Consider the following 19,932-nt stretch of genomic DNA (forward strand, 5'->3'; position numbering starts at 1 on the left):
ACAAAAAAAAATAATATTTTCGTCTTTTGAGCTTCTAGTCATGAAATCTATGCAGCCTACTCAATCACTTTTTATAGCTACTGTTTACAGGCCTCCTGGGCCATATACAGCGTTCCTCACTGAGTTCCCTGAATTCCTATCGGACCTTGTAGTCATAGCAGATAATATTCTAATCTTTGGTGACTTTAATATTCACATGGAAAAGTCCACAGATCCACTCCAAAAGGCTTTCGGAGCCATCATCGACTCAGTGGGTTTTGTCCAACATGTCTCTGGACCCACTCACTGTCACAGTCATACTCTGGACCTAGTTTTGTCCCATGGAATAAATGTTGTGGATCTTAATGTTTTTCCTCATAATCCTGGACTATCGGACCACCATTTTATTACGTTTGCAATTGCAACAAATAATCTGCTCAGACCCCAACCAAGGAACATCAAAAGTCGTGCTATAAATTCACAGACAACACAAAGATTCCTTGATGTCCTTCCAGATTCCCTCTGTCTATCCAAGGACGCCAGAGGACAAAAATCAGTTAACCACTTAACTGAGGAACACAATTTAACCTTGCGCAATACCCTAGATGCAGTTGCACCCCTAAAAACTAAAAACATTTCTCATAAGAAACTAGCTCCCTGGTACACAGAAAATACCCGAGCTCTGAAGCAAGCTTCCAGAAAATTGGAACGGAAATGGCGCCACACCAAACTGGAAGTCTTCCGACTAGCTTGGAAAGACAGTACCGTGCAGTACCGAAGAGCCCTTACTGCTGCTCGATCATCCTATCATCCTATCCTATTAACTTAATTGAGGAAAATAAGAACAATCCGAAATTCCTTTTTGATACTGTCGCAAAGCTAACTAAAAAGCAGCATTCCCCAAGAGAGGATGACTTTCACTTTAGCAGTGATAAATTCATGAACTTCTTTGAGGAAAAGATTATGATTATTAGAAAGCAAATTACGGACTCCTCTTTAAATCTGCGTATTCCTTCAAAGCTCAGTTGTCCTGAGTCTGCACAACTCTGCCAGGACCTAGGATCAAGAGAGACGCTCAAGTGTTTTAGTACTATATCTCTTGACACAATGATGAAAATAATCATGGCCTCTAAACCTTCAAGCTGCATACTGGACCCTATTCCAACTAAACTATTGAAAGAGCTGCTTCCTGTGCTTGGCCCTCCTATGTTGAACATAATAAACGTCTCTCTATCCACCGGATGTGTACCAAACTCACTAAAAGTGGCAGCAATAAAGCCTCTCTTGAAAAAGCCAAACCTTGACCCGGAAAATATAAAAAACTATCGGCCTATATCGAATCTTCCATTCCTCTCAAACATTTTAGAAAAGGCTGTTGCGCAGAAACTCGCTGCCTTCCTGAAGACAAACAATGTATACGAAAGGCTTCAGTCTGGTTTTAGACCCCATCATAGCACTGAGACTGCACTTGTGAAGGTGGTAAATGACCTTTTAATGGCATCGGACCGAGGCTCTGCATCTGTCCTCGTGCTCCTAGACCTTAGTGCTGCTTTTGATACCATCGATCACCACATTCTTTTGGAGATATTGGAAACCCAAATTGGTCTACACGGACAAGTTCTGGCCTGGTTTAGATCTTATCTGTCGGAAAGATATCAGTTTGTCTCTGTGAATGGTTTGTCCTCTGACAAATCAACTGTAAATTTCGGTGTTCCTCAAGGTTCCGTTTTAGGACCACTATTGTTTTCACTATATATTTTACCTCTTGGGGATGTCATTCGAAAACATAATGTTAACTTTCACTGCTATGCGGATGACACACAGCTGTACATTTCAATGAAACATGGTGAAGCCCCAAAATTGCCCTTGCTAGAAGCATGTGTTTCAGACATAAGGAAGTGGATGGCTGCAAACTTTCTACTTTTAAACTCGGACAAAACAGAGATGCTTGTTCTAGGTCCCAAGAAACAAAGAGATCTTCTGTTGAATCTGACAATTAATCTTATTGGTTGTACAGTCGTCTCAAATAAAACTGTGAAGGACCTCGGCATTACTCTGGACCCTGATCTCTCTTTTGAAGAACATATCAAGACCATTTCAAGGACAGCTTTTTTCCATCTACGAAACATTGCAAAAATCAGAAAATTTCTGTCAAAAAATGATGCAGAAAAATTAATCCATGCTTTTGTCACTTCTAGGTTAGACTACTGCAATGCTCTACTTTCCGGCTACCCGGATAAAGCACTAAATAAACTTCAGTTAGTGCTAAATACGGCTGCTAGAATCCTGACTAGAACCAAAAAATGTGATCATATTACTCCAGTGCTAGCCTCCCTACACTGGCTTCCTGTCAAAGCAAGGGCTGATTTCAAGGTTTTACTGCTAACCTACAAAGCATTACATGGGCTTGCTCCTACCTATCTCTCTGATTTGGTCCTGCCGTACATACCTACACGTACGCTACGGTCACAAGACGCAGGCCTCCTAATTGTCCCTAGAATTTCTAAGCAAACAGCTGGAGGCAGGTCTTTCTCCTATAGAGCTCAATTTTTATGGAACGGTCTGCCTATCCATGTCAGAGACGCAAACTCAGTCTCAACCTTTAAGTCTTTACTGAAGACTCATCTCTTCAGTGGGTCATATGATTGAGTGTAGTCTGGCCCAGGAGTGGGAAGGTGAACGGAAAGGCTCTGGAGCAACGAACCGCCCTTGCTGTCTCTGCCTGACCGGTTCCCCTCTTTCCACTGGGATTCTCTGCCTCTAACCCTATTACAGGGGCTGAGTCACTGGCTTACTGGGGCTCTCTCATGCCGTCCCTGGAAGGGGTGCGTCACCTGAGTGGGTTGATTCACTGATGTGGTCATCCTGTCTGGGTTGGCGCCCCCCCCTTGGGTCAACTGTTCTGCCTTATTATTATTCGACCATGCTGGTCATTTATGAACATTTGAACATCTTGGCCATGTTCTGTTATAATTTCCACCCGGCACAGCCAGAAGAGGACTGGCCACCCCACATAGCCTGGTTCCTCTCTAGGTTTCTTCCTAGGTTTTGGCCTTTCTAGGGAGTTTTTCCTAGCCACCGCGCTTCTACACCTGCATTGCTTGCTGTTTGGGGTTTTAGGCTGGGTTTCTGTACAGCACTTTGAGATATCAGCTGATGTACGAAGGGCTATATAAATAAATTTGATTTGATTTGATTTTGACTTAGGGAGGAGGTTTCTGATGTTAACATGCATGAAACCAAGGCTTTTTTGGTTACAGAAGTCAGCAAATGAGAGTGCCTGGGTACATGCAGTGCCTGGGTTAATCCAGCTACGGTGTCAGATTTCAAAAAGGTTTTACGGCGAAAGCAAACCATATGATTATTTGAGGACAGCACCCCATCAGTTGGCTCTCCAATATGTCCCATAAACATCACAAAGGGTCCTTTTGTTCGATTACTTCCATCGTTATATCTCCAAAATGTCAATTTATTTGGCGTGTTTGATCCAGAAAAACACAGGTTCCATCTCGAGCAACATGACTACAAAATATCTAATAAGTTACCTGTAATCTTTGTCCAAACATTTCAAACAACTTTCCTCATACAACTTTAGTTATTTTTAACGTAAATAATTGATAAAACTTAAGACGGGATAAACTGCGTTCAATAGCGGAAAAAAAAAGTGGAGCGAGCTTTCTGCTCGCACGCCCCAACCACAACAGTACACTAGACTCGACCCTCGTTCTGAACAGCCCTACTTCTTCATGTCTCAAAGGAAAAACATCAACCAATTTCAAAAGACTGTTGACATCCAGTGGAACTGATAGGAACTGCAAGTAAGTGCCTTAGAAATCTAGATCCACATAGAAAACCCATTGAAAGCATTGTCACCTAAAAAAAAAAGCCTGGCTGGTTTGTCCTCGGGGTTTCGCCTGCCAAATAAGTTCTGTTATACTCACAGTCATCATTCAAACAGTTTTAGAAACGCCAGTGTTTTCTAACTAAATCTACTAATAATATGCATATCCTAGCTTCTGGGCATGAGTAGCAGGCAGTTTACTTTGGGCAAACTTTCCATCCTGACGTGAAAATACCTCACCCTAGCCTCAAGAGGTTTTAACCTCCACATCACCAGAGGAACAGAAGAGGAGTAGGATGAGGGTACGGCTAAAGTCTATCAATATGGGTCATCTAGTGAGTTGGGGATAAAGAATTAAAGTAGCAGATTTCTGCAAGTGGTAGAATAGATTCAGTGCATAATGTACAGACAACGGTATGGTGAGGTGCGGGTACAGTGGAGGTAAACCCAGGCACTGAGTAATGATAAGAGAGGTTGCATCTCTGGATGGGCTAGTTATGCTGGGTGAGGTCACCGCATGTGTGGAAGGTGGGACAAAGGAGGGTTCTGAGGCATGTTGAGTGGGACTAGGTGCTCCAAAATAAACTAAAACAATGATAAGTATCCTAAACAACAGTGTACAAGGCATATTGACATTTGAGAGAGACATAAAGTGAGGCACAAAGCAATCACAGTTGTTGATTGGGAGAGCTAGTTAAGACAACAATGGATAAGAGAACAACAACTAATCAGGTAAGACAACAACAACAGGTAAAATGGCGATGAATAGGCAGAGAGGGTCTGTTAACTACACACAGGGCCTGAGTTCGAGGCTGGGGCCGACAGATGAACAAAAAATAAACAAAATGGAGTACCGTGATTAAAGAACAGTCCAGCAGGCATCAGCTATGTAGCCAAGTGATCATAGGGTAATAGATAATACAGCAATAGATGATTCAGGGAAGCCATGGGGTAGTCATTACCACGCTAGCACTCCGGGGTAAGTAGAAGCGTCTGCTCCGATGTCCGGCAAAGGCCGGTTGAGGGCACAGCCGATGGAGTTACGTCGGCGGACCAGTCGTGGTGGTACAGAGGGGCGCCGTGTCGAAAAAGGGTCTGGGCCAGATGGCGAAAAAGGCATTGTAGTTGTAGTAATTTTGTTTGCTAGCTGGGAGATGCGCCTGGCTGGTGCTAGCTTCAAGGCAGGGGGATTTGCCACTATAGCCACTCGGTAGCAGCTATGTGGCAGCGATGATCCGATGGAAAGGTCCAGAGCTTACGACAAGGATCCGGTGGAGTAGTTGATTCTAGCCGTGCCGGGAGGCATAGGCTGAGTAGCCGAGTGATCACAGAGTAGGCCGGGAGTGGGGCCTGGCTCAGTGCTAGCTTCGGGGCTGGGTCACTCGGTGGCAGCTAGCTAGCTGTGATGATCAATAGTATTGGTCCAGGGTTTACGGCAGGAATCCGGCGTTGTAGTGGTGAAAACAGTCCGATACTGGCAGGCTGGCAAGTATTATCCTGGCAAAAGAAAAATGTCTGGTGTCTGTGCAGAAGGTAAAGGCCGCTAGCAGTGGCTAACAATGACTAAATAGCTAGTAGCTAATTATCTGGTTAGCTTTTGATGGCTAGCTCCTGATGGAGGTTCTGGTCTCAAAAATAGCGGATCCGTGTCACATTGAGTGAGGCGAGTTACCGGAAGGTATATTAAATTAAAAAATGGAAAAGAGATTGAAAATAAATTGAAAGATATACAAAAAAGACGAAAAATACAAAAAGTAAACGAGAGGACGACAAACCACGTCTGCACTGCTAATCCATCTTGGAAAGAATGTGTCACTCGCTCACAGTACAGCCCCTCCCATAACTTCTAGAGCGGCACCTCTCTCTCCCTCTCGCGTTTTATCAGCTCTGGTTAATAAAATAGCTAAAAAATGACTTTGCTGCTTCCTTCACTTGATCGGACCATGTCTGGATCTGACCAGGTCTATACGGAACGGGTCTAGTTCTTCTCGACTCCGTTAGGAACAGGTCTCTATTTTAAAAATGCATATCGTGTCCGGGTGGGAAAGACCCAGGTCCATTTCGGAACGGGTTCAACTTTTTGGACCAGTGAAGATCTCTAAGAAATGGTAGAGAAAGAGTTAAAATTAGCAACGTTCCAATATATTCCACAGGAATTCTCCAGTCTGGCAAAACTAAAGGACTTTTAGTTCCATCTGCGCTCCAGTGGTGGCTGTGTTTCTCTAGGGTGGTAACCTGTACTGGTGGGGCCAGGGTATAGCTGTCAAGTCTCCTTAATTAACACATGAGATGAGAGAATTAAATCAATATGTAAGTGGCAGAAACAATTTGAGTCCGTGATTGAATATCAAACGGGACAGAGAAAAAGCCCTGGGATGTCCTGTTTAATTGTGTTGGCATAATTAATTAAAACAATTCCCTGTCCTTTTTCCTTTCCTTCCGTCACTCCGAGAACAGTGAGCCAAACAAAGTGGAGCTAAAAACAGAGAAGAAGAAAGAAACCCCTCCTAGCTCTAGAGGATATATTCAGAACAGAACAGTATGTTCACCACTGCTTCACACCAATCTCATCATCACAATGCACTCAGTGGCTAAGACGCACAATTACAGCTATTGGATGCATCATGACTTACACCCTAGCTACAGACAGTAGGAGCACATGTAGTTCCTACAGAAGCACACTTTCACTGACGAGGGAAAATTAGTATATAAAAACAACAACTCCTCGTATCTGTGTAGGAGGATCAAATATGTCAGGTTAGATTATAGCCAGAAGTAATTTATTTAAAGCCAGAGAGTTGGGACAGACTCTCCGACTCTCCGTCTCCCAGTAAACTATAGCCTCCCCCGTTTGTCCCTGGACTCCCAGCCCAGCAGCCTAAATGAATTTCTCCTTTAGCCTCTCTATTATCAAACTGAAGCGGAGGGTGTTGGAACCCGCCAAATTGGGAAATGAGAGTGAAGTAAGGACTTCTGTCATCTGTTTTATTGTATGTGACGGCTGCAGAGCTGCAGTACTGGAGCATTGGCCTAGCCTAGCCTGGCTGCAGCTCTCTCTCTGCTGTGTCCTAAATGGCTCCCTATTCACTACTTCGTGCACTGCTTTGATCAGGTTGCCATTTGGGATGCACAGTCTGTCATTGTGGAAGCTAGCTTTCTGGAGTCTCCGCTAAGAAACCTATTTACTACAATTTAAGAAGACATTGTTCTAGACAGATGGTTCTCCTTGCCAGTTGCTTGTTCCCTGCATAACAGTGTGAAAGGGTTAATGAAGCGTTCTAATGATGTTTTGGCATGCCCACTCCTCTCTGCCTGTCTGATGAGAGACTGCTGGAGAGTTGGAACAGAGGTTGGTGTGTTTGATTGATTTTAAAGAGCAATTTGTTTGGCAAGGAAAGAGACGGCCTAATCCAGTCCCAACAGGCTGCCTTCATTACTGTTTGTTTTCTATTAATTAGCATGTGTGTGTTTGTGTGTGTGAGTGTGTTTTTGTGGGTGTTTGGCTTGCATGTATGTGTGTGTGTGTGTGTGTGTGTGTGTGTGTGTGTGTTTCGGTCTGCATTCTTGCATTTGTGTATTGATATTCTAATCAACTCCACTCACATACCAAACACACCCAATCTGCTCTGCTGATTTTGTCTAATTTCTAAGTTTGAAAGAATTACACCAAAGCTCTGATTGAGACCTGCTACAGATGGGTTCCTGTCCCAGGAGCCATGGTTTTCATGATATTCTCCAAGAACGTTTCATTGATGTACACTACCATTCAAAAGTTTGGGGTCACTTAGAAATGACCTTGTTTTTGAAAGAAAAGCACTAAAATAATATCACATCCATTAAAATAACATCGAATTGATCAGAAATACAGTGTAGACATTGTTAATGTTGTAAATTACTATTGTAGCTGGAAACTGATGATTTTTAATTGAATATCTACATAGATGTACAGAGGCCCATTATCAGCAAAAATCACTCACTCCTGTGTTCCAATGGCACGTTGTGTTAGCTAATCCAAATGAATCCTTTTAAAAGGCTAATTGATCATTAGAAAACCCTTTTGCAATCATGTTAGCACAATTATGTTAGCATTAGAAAACTGTTGTTCTGATTAAAGAAGCAATAAAACTGTCCTTCTTTAGAATAGTTTAGTATCTGGAGCATCAGCATTTGTGGGTTCGATTACAGGCTCAAAATGGCCGGAAACAAAGAACTTCCTTCTGAAACTTGTCAGTCTGTTCTTGTTCTGAGAAATGAAGGCTATTCCATGCGAGAAATTGCCAAGACACGGAAGATCTCGTACAACCCTGTGTACTACTCCCTTCACAGAACAGTGCAAACTGGCTGTCCCAACGTGCCACTGGCTAACACAACGTGCGATTTGAACGAAGGAGGGATGGTTGCTGATAATGGGCCTCTGTAAGCCTATGTAGATATTCCATAAAAAATCAGCCGTTTGTGTGACCTTTAATTAACTAGGCAAGTCAGTTTAATAACAAAATCTCATGCACAATGACAGCCTAGGAACAATGGGTTAACTGCCTTGTTCAGAGCGACAGATTTTTGCCTTGTAAGCTCTGGGATTCGATCCACCAACCGTTTGATTACTGGCACAACGGTCTAACCACTAGGCTACCTGCTGCCCCGGCTACAATAGTCAATTTGATGTTATTTTAATGGACAAAAACATGAGCTTTTATTTAAAAAACAAGGACATTTCTAAGTGACCCCAAACTTTTGAACGGTACTGTATGTAGGCCTACACGCGGTATGCATGTCAAACGTATTCATCTATGGTAGTACACAGGTATCATTTGTGACCATCTGGGCTACTTTATTGAGTATCAGCCGTTTTGATGTGCAATGCACATTTTCATTAGTTAAAGCTTAATTACTTTGGGACGACAAGACAAGACAATTATCTATCATCCTAGCTTGTGTTGTGAGATTTCGTTTTGATGTTGAAAACCCTGAAGGTAAAGTAAGTGATGCTTTATAAACATGGCGGGTTCGTGTTTCTGTGACAAGGCGTGGCGTTCCATCACATGTCAGCTACACTGAGTGTTTCAGCTTTGCTCTGAATTGAAACACCTGAAAGTATAAACACATCTTCCTCCCATTTCTCTGTTCCCCAGGAGAAAGCCAACATCAATGTGCCACAGTCTGCTGCTCACACCTCCCCAGTAACTGCCTGGGACATCCATCAGACATCCGAAGCCTACACATCAAAAGGAAACATTAGCCACTTACCCATTACCGTGCTATATCCACTCAAGTCAATGCGTCTAGACTTGACCTCTGATAAGTATGAAAGAGAGAGGAGTAGTGGAGGATACCCTGTACTTCTGAAAACTGAATATTCATGCCTGTAGCAGATTTATTTATCAGTCTGTGTAAACTGGGCATGCTTCCAGACAGTGTGAACTGTGTGTGTGTGTGTGTGTGTGTGTGTGTGTGTGTGTGTGTGTGTGTGTGTGTGTGTGTGTACAGTACACAACCAGCCTTTGATGCTTATTGGCTGGTTGGGGTTCACCACAGGTTTGATCTGACGGACCCAAACAAGAAACAGTAGACAAGGTGACTTTTGCTGTCCTCTCCCCTCTCACCCCCCCTCTTCTCTACCCCTCCCCTCTCTCCCCTGTCTTCTGTCCCCTCTCTCCCCTCTCTTCTCACCCCCCCTCTTCTCTTCCCCTCCCCTCTCTCTTCTCTCCCAGTCTCTCCCCTCCCCTCTCTCCCAGTCTCTTCTCTCCTCTCACCCCCTCTCTTCTCTTCCCTTCCCCTCCCCTCTCTCCCCCTCTCTTCTCTCCCTGTCTCTTCTCTCACTTCTCTCCCAGTCTCTTCTCTCCCCTCTCTCCCAGTTTCTTCTCTCACCCCCTCTCTTCTCCTCCCCTCCCCTCTCTCCCCTTCTCTTCCCGTCTCTTCTCTCCCCTCCCCCTCTCTCCCCTCTCTTCTCTCCCCCTCTCCAAACTACAGCCCCTGCCAACCCAGGTCTGCTCTGGTCATTAGAGAAGCCCTACACCTCTCACACACCTGCCACCCTTCACAGAAACACAACAACAGCAGCAACCTCCCCCCACCCCATCAAACGCTCTGCTCAGTTACCTTCCTGTCATACAGCCTCACTCATTCCCCCCCACACACACACTTTCACCTGTATATGTGTACAGGTATGTGTGTGTTTTTTCATGTGTACCTGTGTGTATGTGTGTGATTGTGAGAGGGAGTGGGAGGAGAGGTGGGCTGACAGCTCCATTTGGCTACACATTATGAATGCACCACCTTCTCTACAGGCAGATGGGGAGAGAGAGAGAGAGAGAGAGAGAGAGAGAGAGAGAGAAGATAAATGCTGTTTTATGATGCCAGTACTTACAGTAGTGAACTAACACCTCTGTCAGGCAGACTCTGAGCCCAGCCCTGTCACTATATTTCCAATTATTCTCCTGCCAAACCTGGACCGTTTAATGGAATACGTTTTAAAACCCACCACATCACCCAACAACCACGGCTGTGTATACATTTTACTACTTAATAGAATAAAACCCACCACGTCACCCAACAACCACGGCTGTGTATACATTTTACTACTTAATGGAATAAAACCCACCACGTCACCCAACAACCACGGCTGTGTATACATTTTACTACTTAATGGAATAAAACCCACCACGTCACCCAACAACCACGGCTGTGTATACATTTTACTACTTAATGGAATAAAACCCACCACGTCACCCAACAACCACGGCTGTGTATACATTTTACTACTTAATGGAATAAAACCCACCACGTCACCCAACAACCACAGCTGTGTATACATTTTACTACTTAATGGAATAAAACCCACCACATCACCCAACAACCACGGCTGTGTATACATTTTACTACTTAATGGAATACGTTTTAAAGCCCACCACATCACCCAACAACCACAGCTGTGTATACATTTTACTACTTAATGGAATAAAACCCACCACGTCACCCAACAACCACGGCTGTGTATACATTTTACTACTTAATGGAATAAAACCCACCACGTCACCCAACAACCACGGCTGTGTATGCATTTTACTACTTAATGGAATAAAACCCACCACATCACCCAACAACCACGGCTGTGTATACATTTTACTACTTAATGGAATAAAACCCACCACGTCACCCAACAACCACGGCTGTGTATACATTTTACTACTTAATGGAATACGTTTTAAAGCCCACCACATCACCCAACAACCACGGCTGTGTATACATTTTACTACTTAATGGAATACGTTTTAAAACCCACCACGTCACCCAACAACCACGGCTGTGTATACATTTTACTACTTAATGGAATAAAACCCACCACGTCACCCAACAACCACGGCTGTGTATACATTTTACTACTTAATGGAATAAAACCCACCACGTCACCCAACAACCACGGCTGTGTATACATTTTACTACTTAATGGAATAAAACCCACCACGTCACCCAACAACCACGGCTGTGTATACATTTTACTACTTAATGGAATAAAACCCACCACATCACCCAACAACCACGGCTGTGTATACATTTTACTACTTAATGGAATAAAACCCACCACGTCACCCAACAACCACGGCTGTGTATACATTTTACTACTTAATGGAATAAAACCCACCACATCACCCAACAACCACGGCTGTGTATACATTTTACTACTTAATGGAATAAAACCCACCACGTCACCCAACAACCACGGCTGTGTATACATTTTACTACTTAATGGAATACGTTTTAAAACCCACCACGTCACCCAACAACCACGGCTGTGTATACATTTTACTACTTAATAGAATAAAACCCACCACGTCACCCAACAACCACGGCTGTGTATACATTTTACTACTTAATGGAATACGTTTTAAAGCCCACCACATCACCCAACAACCACGGCTGTGTATGCATTTTACTACTTAATGGAATAAAACCCACCACGTCACCCAACAACCACGGCTGTGTATACATTTTACTACTTAATGGAATACGTTTTAAAACCCACCACGTCACCCAACAACCACAGCTGTGTATACATTTTACTACTTAATGGAATAAAACCCACCACGTCACCCAACAACCACGGCTGTGTATACATTTTACTACTTAATGGAATAAAACCCACCACGTCACCCAACAACCACGGCTGTGTATACATTTTACTACTTAATGGAATAAAACCCACCACGTCACCCAACAACCACGGCTGTGTATACATTTTACTACTTAATGGAATACGTTTTAAAACCCACCACGTCACCCAACAACCACGGCTGTGTATACATTTTACTACTTAATGGAATAAAACCCACCACGTCACCCAACAACCACGGCTGTGTATACATTTTACTACTTAATGGAATAAAACCCACCACGTCACCCAACAACCACGGCTGTGTATACATTTTACTACTTAATGGAATAAAACCCACCACGTCACCCAACAACCACGGCTGTGTATACATTTTACTACTTAATGGAATACGTTTTAAAACCCACCATGTCACCCAACAACCACGGCTGTGTATGCATTTTACTACTTAATGGAATAAAACCCACCACGTCACCCAACAACCACGGCTGTGTATACATTTTACTACTTAATAGAATAAAACCCACCACGTCACCCAACAACCACGGCTGTGTATACATTTTACTACTTAATGGAATAAAACCCACCACGTCACCCAACAACCACGGCTGTGTATACATTTTACTACTTAATGGAATAAAACCCACCACATCACCCAACAACCACGGCTGTGTATACATTTTACTACTTAATGGAATAAAACCCACCACGTCACCCAACAACCACGGCTGTGTATACATTTTACTACTTAATGGAATAAAACCCACCACGTCACCCAACAACCACGGCTGTGTATACATTTTACTACTTAATGGAATAAAACCCACCACGTCACCCAACAACCACGGCTGTGTATGCATTTTACTATTGGCTGCCATCACAATATATGTATGGAAATAAACCATACCAGAACAAGCTCATGAGACTCCACTAATGTGATGGACTATTGCCATGAACTGTTTTTGGGTAATTGGTTACAGACCCAACTCAATAAGAGTAACATCAACCAATGTATCATGTCAGGGCCAACAAAACCCATAGCACTGCAGGGCACACCTCGAGAATAACAAATGGGAGAACATAATGCAGAACAAAGAGTCTCTGTGTAATTCACCACTTCTTTTCTCCTCCTGTCTGTTCTGTTTTACAGGGGTTTCTAAAACCCCTTCTCTCCAGTCCCCACAATTCTTAGTAATAGACCCTAAAGTCCCTCCAAGACCAAAAATAACTACCCATAAAACCTGCTGAGGTCTGCCCTCCTCCATTCCCTAATAAAGTATCTGAAGGTGTGTGTGTGTGCGTGTGTTTGCTTGCGCATATATCTGCTGTGTGTGCATGTGAATGTGTGTGTGTGCAAGTGCGTGTGCACGTGTATGCACAGGTGTGTGTAGGTGTGTTCACCAATAAAGTGTGTGAAGGTGAGCGTGCTCTTGATTGTCCATATGTAGGGAGGATAATGAAATACCCCCATGCTGCTTAACAGCTCACCCAGGCCCCATTAAGGTAGACTCTTGCACCAGGAGCAGAATACACAATGACCAGCAGACACCTGCCCTCACAACTCAGCCCCTAGCAAAGAGTTGTATTTACATTGTGGAGCGCAACACTGAACTGTTTGGGTAGAAGTTACTGTAAGGTACAAGGGCCCCTCAGGCACTTACAGGGCCTATTAACTGAAGACTGAACTGTTTGGGTAGAAGGGAGCCCAAAGCATCACAGGCAAATACAAGCTGTATTATTATACAGGAGTTACCTTTGAACTTTTTTGACCTTTGAACTTTTTGGGTAGAAGAGCTGTTCAGCTGATGTGAGTGAGGCTGCATTGCTGTGGCATTGATCCATCCACACACAGACAATAGCTTACTAATTGCTCCTCTGGGATTTATAAAGTCATAATGGACTTAATTGATGGTCAGCTGACCTAATTCTTGAACCCAACCTCTTCAACCTTCCTCTTCTAGAGTCAGTTCCCAGTACCCTGCAACATAACATTCCTCTTCTTTCTATGGCCCTGTTGCTGAAAGGAATAGAAAGAGAGAGGGAGAGAGAAGAAGAGCAAGAAGTAGCAAGGGGTGTATTCCCGAATTGCATTAGATCGTATTAAAATCATTTTCGTCTGACTACACATTGTGTCCTTGTGGCCTGTGGGCATAGAGAGTACCATTTTACATATCAAATCAGTACCATATGAACCATGGCACTGAGCTATCACTAGGCCATACACACACACACACACACACACACACACACACACACACACACACACACACACACACACACACACACACACACACACACACACACACACACACACACACACACACACAGTAAAGCAGCAAAACATGGCCCTTATTATAGAACTCTCTATTACAGGCCATAACCCCTGGCGCACTGTCACTGCAATCTGCCCAGCGCTGCTATAAATCAAGTCACACAGCGACTCTCTACGCCCCCATTTTCAGCTGGATGTGTATTAGAGCAGACAAGGCCTGGGTCTTCAAAGACAATACTACTGTACTGATGTTAGAGCCACTTGAGATGCTCTCTCAGGCTACAGGGGGGGGGACGGGGGGGACGGGGGACGGACGGGGACGGGTGATTATTATCGCTGGGTCTGTTGCTCTGAGATAATTCACTTTATATGCATCAGTGGAAGTGGTCACATGTGCATGTCCCGGCCTGTATCTTGAACCATCTAGAACATGAATAGTTCAAGACTACAATTCCCAAATGAACAGATTCTTACCCAATTAGCATAAGTCCACAGTCCATTTCCCCAGTTCTTGTTTGGGTATTCAGGCAAGAGAGAAGCACACATCATCAGAATGTCTGATCCTAGATCTAGCTCAGAGTACACTGCCTCCCCTCATTGGTCATTATAGTGCCGCATCATTGGTCCTGGGCCAAACAGGTGTTGGGAGAGGCCTGTAAGGGATCACATCACGATCTGGCAGAGCCAATCCATCTGCTGCAAATTGACAACAGTAAGTGCTTAGTTGAGCCCTGGTATAAATCCCCATTAGAGTGTACTGCAACCTGTCCGCACACCACACACACACATACATCCATGCACACAGGCACGCACACGCTCGTACTCACACACAGACACACACACTCACACACACACACGCGCATGCATGCACGCAACACACACCCACACGTCACTGTCCCACCCTGCTCTCCTGCCATCAACCCTTTATTGGGCCCTGGTTCCAAAACAATATCAATCTAACCCAGAGTTTATGAGGACTAATGTCAGCTGGAGATTCCTAATGTAAATCCACTGCCGCTTGCAATTAAGACGGCCTGAGATTCTGACGAAGAGTCGGCTCCTTGAGTCAATACCTGTTTGGTACAATGGTCCGATACGCAGCAAGGTGCCAAAACCTTAAGATAACTTATGCCGCCTGTCTCTGTTTGCCCATTAGAATTGATAATATCTATCCCACAACCGAGCCATTCAAAAACAAATTCTCCGTTATTGATGTCCTATAATAAGGATGAACAAACGCTTTGGGCTGCGTTGAACCCTTCCATCTGTTCTGTCTAAGGTGGGCCGGGCTTTTATTAGGGGAATGAAGATCCATGAACAGCAGTCTGAGTTGTTATGCACTCTGCAAGGCGTTCAGGAGAGATTCAGCTGTTCTGTTTTCACTCTGATCATGAAGGTATTGACCAAGGATTTCAATACATTATTCTCTGTCATCTGCAGTCTATGAGGTTCTAATCAATATATTTGACTGAGGGTAATGTAAAATACAATAGGTGAACAGAGGAGAAGAACAGGAAAACATAGTCATTTACAAACAATAGTGCATAAATATGCCTACCTGGTTATTCTTTGCGGTACAAAACGTTGTTGTTTTTAATGAGTAATAGTGGTATAGCATTGTGTATACAAAGGTGGTAAAATATATGGTTTTAATAATGGTATAGCCCATTAACCCTTAGCCTGCAATTTAGAAATCGAATTAACATAATACAACACTCCCCATCATAATCAGTCTGTCACGTGTGCTCCCTCTCCAGCCTCTAGGTCACCAGGCTGCTCATTATGGAGCACACCTGTCACCATCATTGCATGCACCTGCGCGTCATCAGACTCACCTGGACTCCACCACCTCCTTGATTACCTGCCCTATATATGTCACTCCCTTTGGTTCCTTCCCCAGGCGTCATTGTTTCTGTTTCTGGGGAATGACGTTGGGTCCGGGAACCGGTACAGGCAGTCATGCCTCAGCCGGATCGTCAGGCTCCCCTGCCTCAGCAGGCTCGTCGGGCTCCCCCGCCTCAGCCGGTCTGTCAGGTTCCTGCGTCCCAGCCGGCGACAGGTTCCCGATCATCAGCGGGGGTGTCCACTCCTGATCCCCATGATCGTCCTTTGGGTTGGTGCCCTGCGGCTGGAGCCGAACGCGCCAGGGAGGGGGTACCGTCAGTTATGCACTCTCTCCGGCGCTCTAGGTCGCCATGCTCCTGCACTCAGCCAGATTGTAAGGTTTCTCACACCTCTGCAGAGGTGACCGGGTCCGCCCCTGTCCCCCAGGATCGTCATTCTGGTCTGCGCCCAGCGGCTGGTGCCGCGCATCGGGGAGGGGGTACTGTCACGTGTGCTCCCTCTCCGGCCTCTAGGTCACCAGGCTGCTCATTATTGCGCATACCTGTTACCATTGTTATATATATGTCACTTGTTTTGGTTCCTTCCTCAGGCGTCATTGTTTCTGTTTCTTGTCTGTGCGTTGTTGGAGGTTCTTGTTTTGTATTATGTTCTGTTTATTTTATTAAAACACTCCCTGAATTTGCTTCCCGACTCTCAGCGCACATCATTACCCTGCCTAAGATAGAGATATCTGTTTTTTTGCTTGGGCTGCGTTTCAATCCACCTCATCCACCGAATTCACCCTTCCGCATCTGAGGTGAAAGGTGGCAGTTAAAAAAATGTATGGATGTATTTATGGAGATAGTTTAGTCCCTAAAATAAGGGGATAAAGACATGTAAAAAAAAAATGTTCTTATATCTCTCCAAAACAAACCTCCATTTGACATTTTTTTGGACTATCTGCTGTTTCATGTAGTGAATCTGTAATTCAAGACATTTCTATTGGCTTATAGCAGTAATGCCAAATTCAATGTTTCATCCAATCATTTTTTCATATATTTTTTTGATACCTTAATTAAGTGTTAAAATTCTAAATCAAAAAGCGAAATAATCCGAAAAAGCAAAATAATTGATACCGATAACCGATATTAAACATTTTAGCGGCCTTTTAAGCGTTCTAGTACAGTTAAACACATACACATGGATGTAGCGGTCTAAGGCACTGCATCTCAGTGCAAGAAGCATAACAACAGTCCCTGGTTCGAATCCAGGCTGTATCACATCTGGATGTGATTGGAAGTCCCATACGGTGGCGCACAATTGGCCTGTCATTGTAAATAAGAATTTGTTCTTAACTGACTTGCCTAGTTAAATAAAGGTTATACACACACACACACACACACACACACACACACACACACACACACACACACACACACACACACACACACACACACACTGAACAAAAAGTTATTTTGTTGGCATTTACGCATGTCCCCATTACCAGTAAAACATAATCAAAACCTATTTCTTTCACTTACTTGCTGTGCTGTTTCGTTGTTCATTTGTTCAGTCATTTCATTCTCAACCAGGATTTCTATGGAACACCATTTGGGTCTTTGCGTGTCAAAAAAGAGACATGTCAAATAACACACTTTGACGTGTCAAATATGCTTGTTGACCAATCAGGACCTGAATATGATAGCACATCACATAATAATTTAACGCGTTCATTAATTTTCTACTTAGTTATTACCCAAAAATCAGCAAAAATTAAGCAAAAATCAGCCGATTCCGATATGTTCACCGATATATTGTGCATACTTAGTTAAAACTGATCAAAATAATATGTTTGTGTTGACATGCCCAGTGATTGGTTACTTGTTAGTGGGGTTTGTAACGGAAAGATCAGAACCTGACATTCAAAGTTCATGACTTCACAGTGTGGATTGATTTGATGTGGAATTGACAGGATTGTGTGTCTGAGAGAGACAAAGAGAGAGAGAGAGATGAAGGCGATTCATGCTGAAAACGTAAGCCCATTGTTTGTTTCTCCAGTCAATAAGACTATCAGATTTCTGCAACAACAGACTTCTCCTTTTTCTATATTCTCCCAGATAGTCACCAGTTGAATTATCCTGGGGTAAGGAATGTTTCTTGGAGAGAGTGTGTGTGTGTGTGTGTGTGTCTATGTGTGTGTGTGTGTCTGTGTGTGTGTGTGTGTGTGTGTGTGTGTGTGTGTGTGTGTGTGTGTGTGTGTGTGTGTGTGTGTGTGTGTGTGTGTGTGTGTGTGTGTGTGTGTGTGTGTGTGTGTGTGTGTGTGTGTGTGTGTGTGTGTGTGTGGACTGATTTGATTTGGGATTGATAGACAAGGTCTCAGATTCAGACCTGTCAGACATCCAATATGTCAGCTGTGGGTTAGACCTCTAGCTACAAACACCGGATGGGTAGATCACCACAACAACACACCATAGAGAACAGAGAATGGAAAGATCTATCAAACACTGCCCTCTGTAATATCATATCAGCCCTCCATCATTCCAGATTGTTCTTCTAGAACCCTTTCAGAGGTTTGCCATTGTAAAGTCTGTCCTTGGTTGACCTTATCAACGTTCAACCACATAGGATGTTAGCAACAAGCCACTCTCTCCCATACCAATGTAAAGCAGCTTTTCATCAACTGTCATATGTCATTATACAGAATATCCATCCATTCAAGGGACAATCAAGATGTGGGAAAAGTGTGATGTATGAAGGCAGAGAAGACTGATATCTGCAGAGCGCTGTTTCATCAGGACAAAATGAAGGAGGCATATTCTAAATATAACCAGTGAACGGAACTGGGGATTAGGGGTGTGTGTGTGGGTGGATGTGTGTGGGTGTGTGTGTGTGTGGATGTAGGGGGGAATTCAGACTATGTTTGCTGGAGTAATGTGCTGTGAACAGTCAGTCAGTATAGAGCGATAAAGGTGGGGATTACAGTTTAGTGGAAGTCTGCTGTCCCTTCGTGTGGGGGGGCTGAGGGGCCGAGGGGCTTTCAGTGACAGATCCTCCCCTATTTAAAAACTAGTGATATTCTCAGCCCCATTGAGAACCCTACCGGCTTCAACACACCCACCTGGGAACAGAGCTCCCTCCACTCTGAGTGATATTGGGTTTTAAATAAGAGCCTGCGTGGAGCTAGGACCTCCACAGAGCTCAGATACAAAATAGACAGCAGACATCCATCCGGAGGGACAGGAGAGAGGAAAAAATGCAATAGAGTTAAGTATCATGCTAGAAATGATGAGCTCTGTATATATCTGCACCATTATGCAAGCAGTATAGGCCTGCTATATCAGCTAGATATGAGCAGAGAAACTGCTGCCGTTCACAGCCTAGAGATTATTTAAGGTGATGCACATAGGAATGAAATCCTCCATGTGTGGAATGTACAGTAGCCTACAGTGCATTAAATGTGGACAGTAGAGTTAATGGGCAAATAAATGTATGGGGATGCCTAAGTTGTTATTCCTCTAGTGAGGCTTTTAAAGCTTTATTGGCAATATGTGATCTACACTTTTGTTCTAAAAGGGCCATTGGTATCCACGTTGAGATTGTGATTTACGCTATACAATCAATAGCCATTGACCACTGCGAGAGAGGGGGAGAAGGGTATATGAAATAGTGAAATATCGAATGTGTGTAGAAATTTAAACAGTCAGTGAGAGCCAGAGGTGTGGACTCGAGTCACATGACTTGGACTCGAATCAGACTCGAGTCACAAACATGATGACTTGCAACTCGACTTTGACTTTAACACCAATGACTCGTGACTTGACTTGGACTTGAGCCTTATGACTCGACCTGACTTGATACCCTCCTCAAGCCCAAATATTAAAAATGATGCATATATAAAAAGTTTGC

Source organism: Oncorhynchus mykiss, chromosome 2, assembly GCF_057628025.1.
Source record: "Oncorhynchus mykiss isolate SJ-2025 chromosome 2, ASM5762802v1, whole genome shotgun sequence".
Lineage (NCBI taxonomy): Eukaryota > Metazoa > Chordata > Actinopteri > Salmoniformes > Salmonidae > Oncorhynchus > Oncorhynchus mykiss.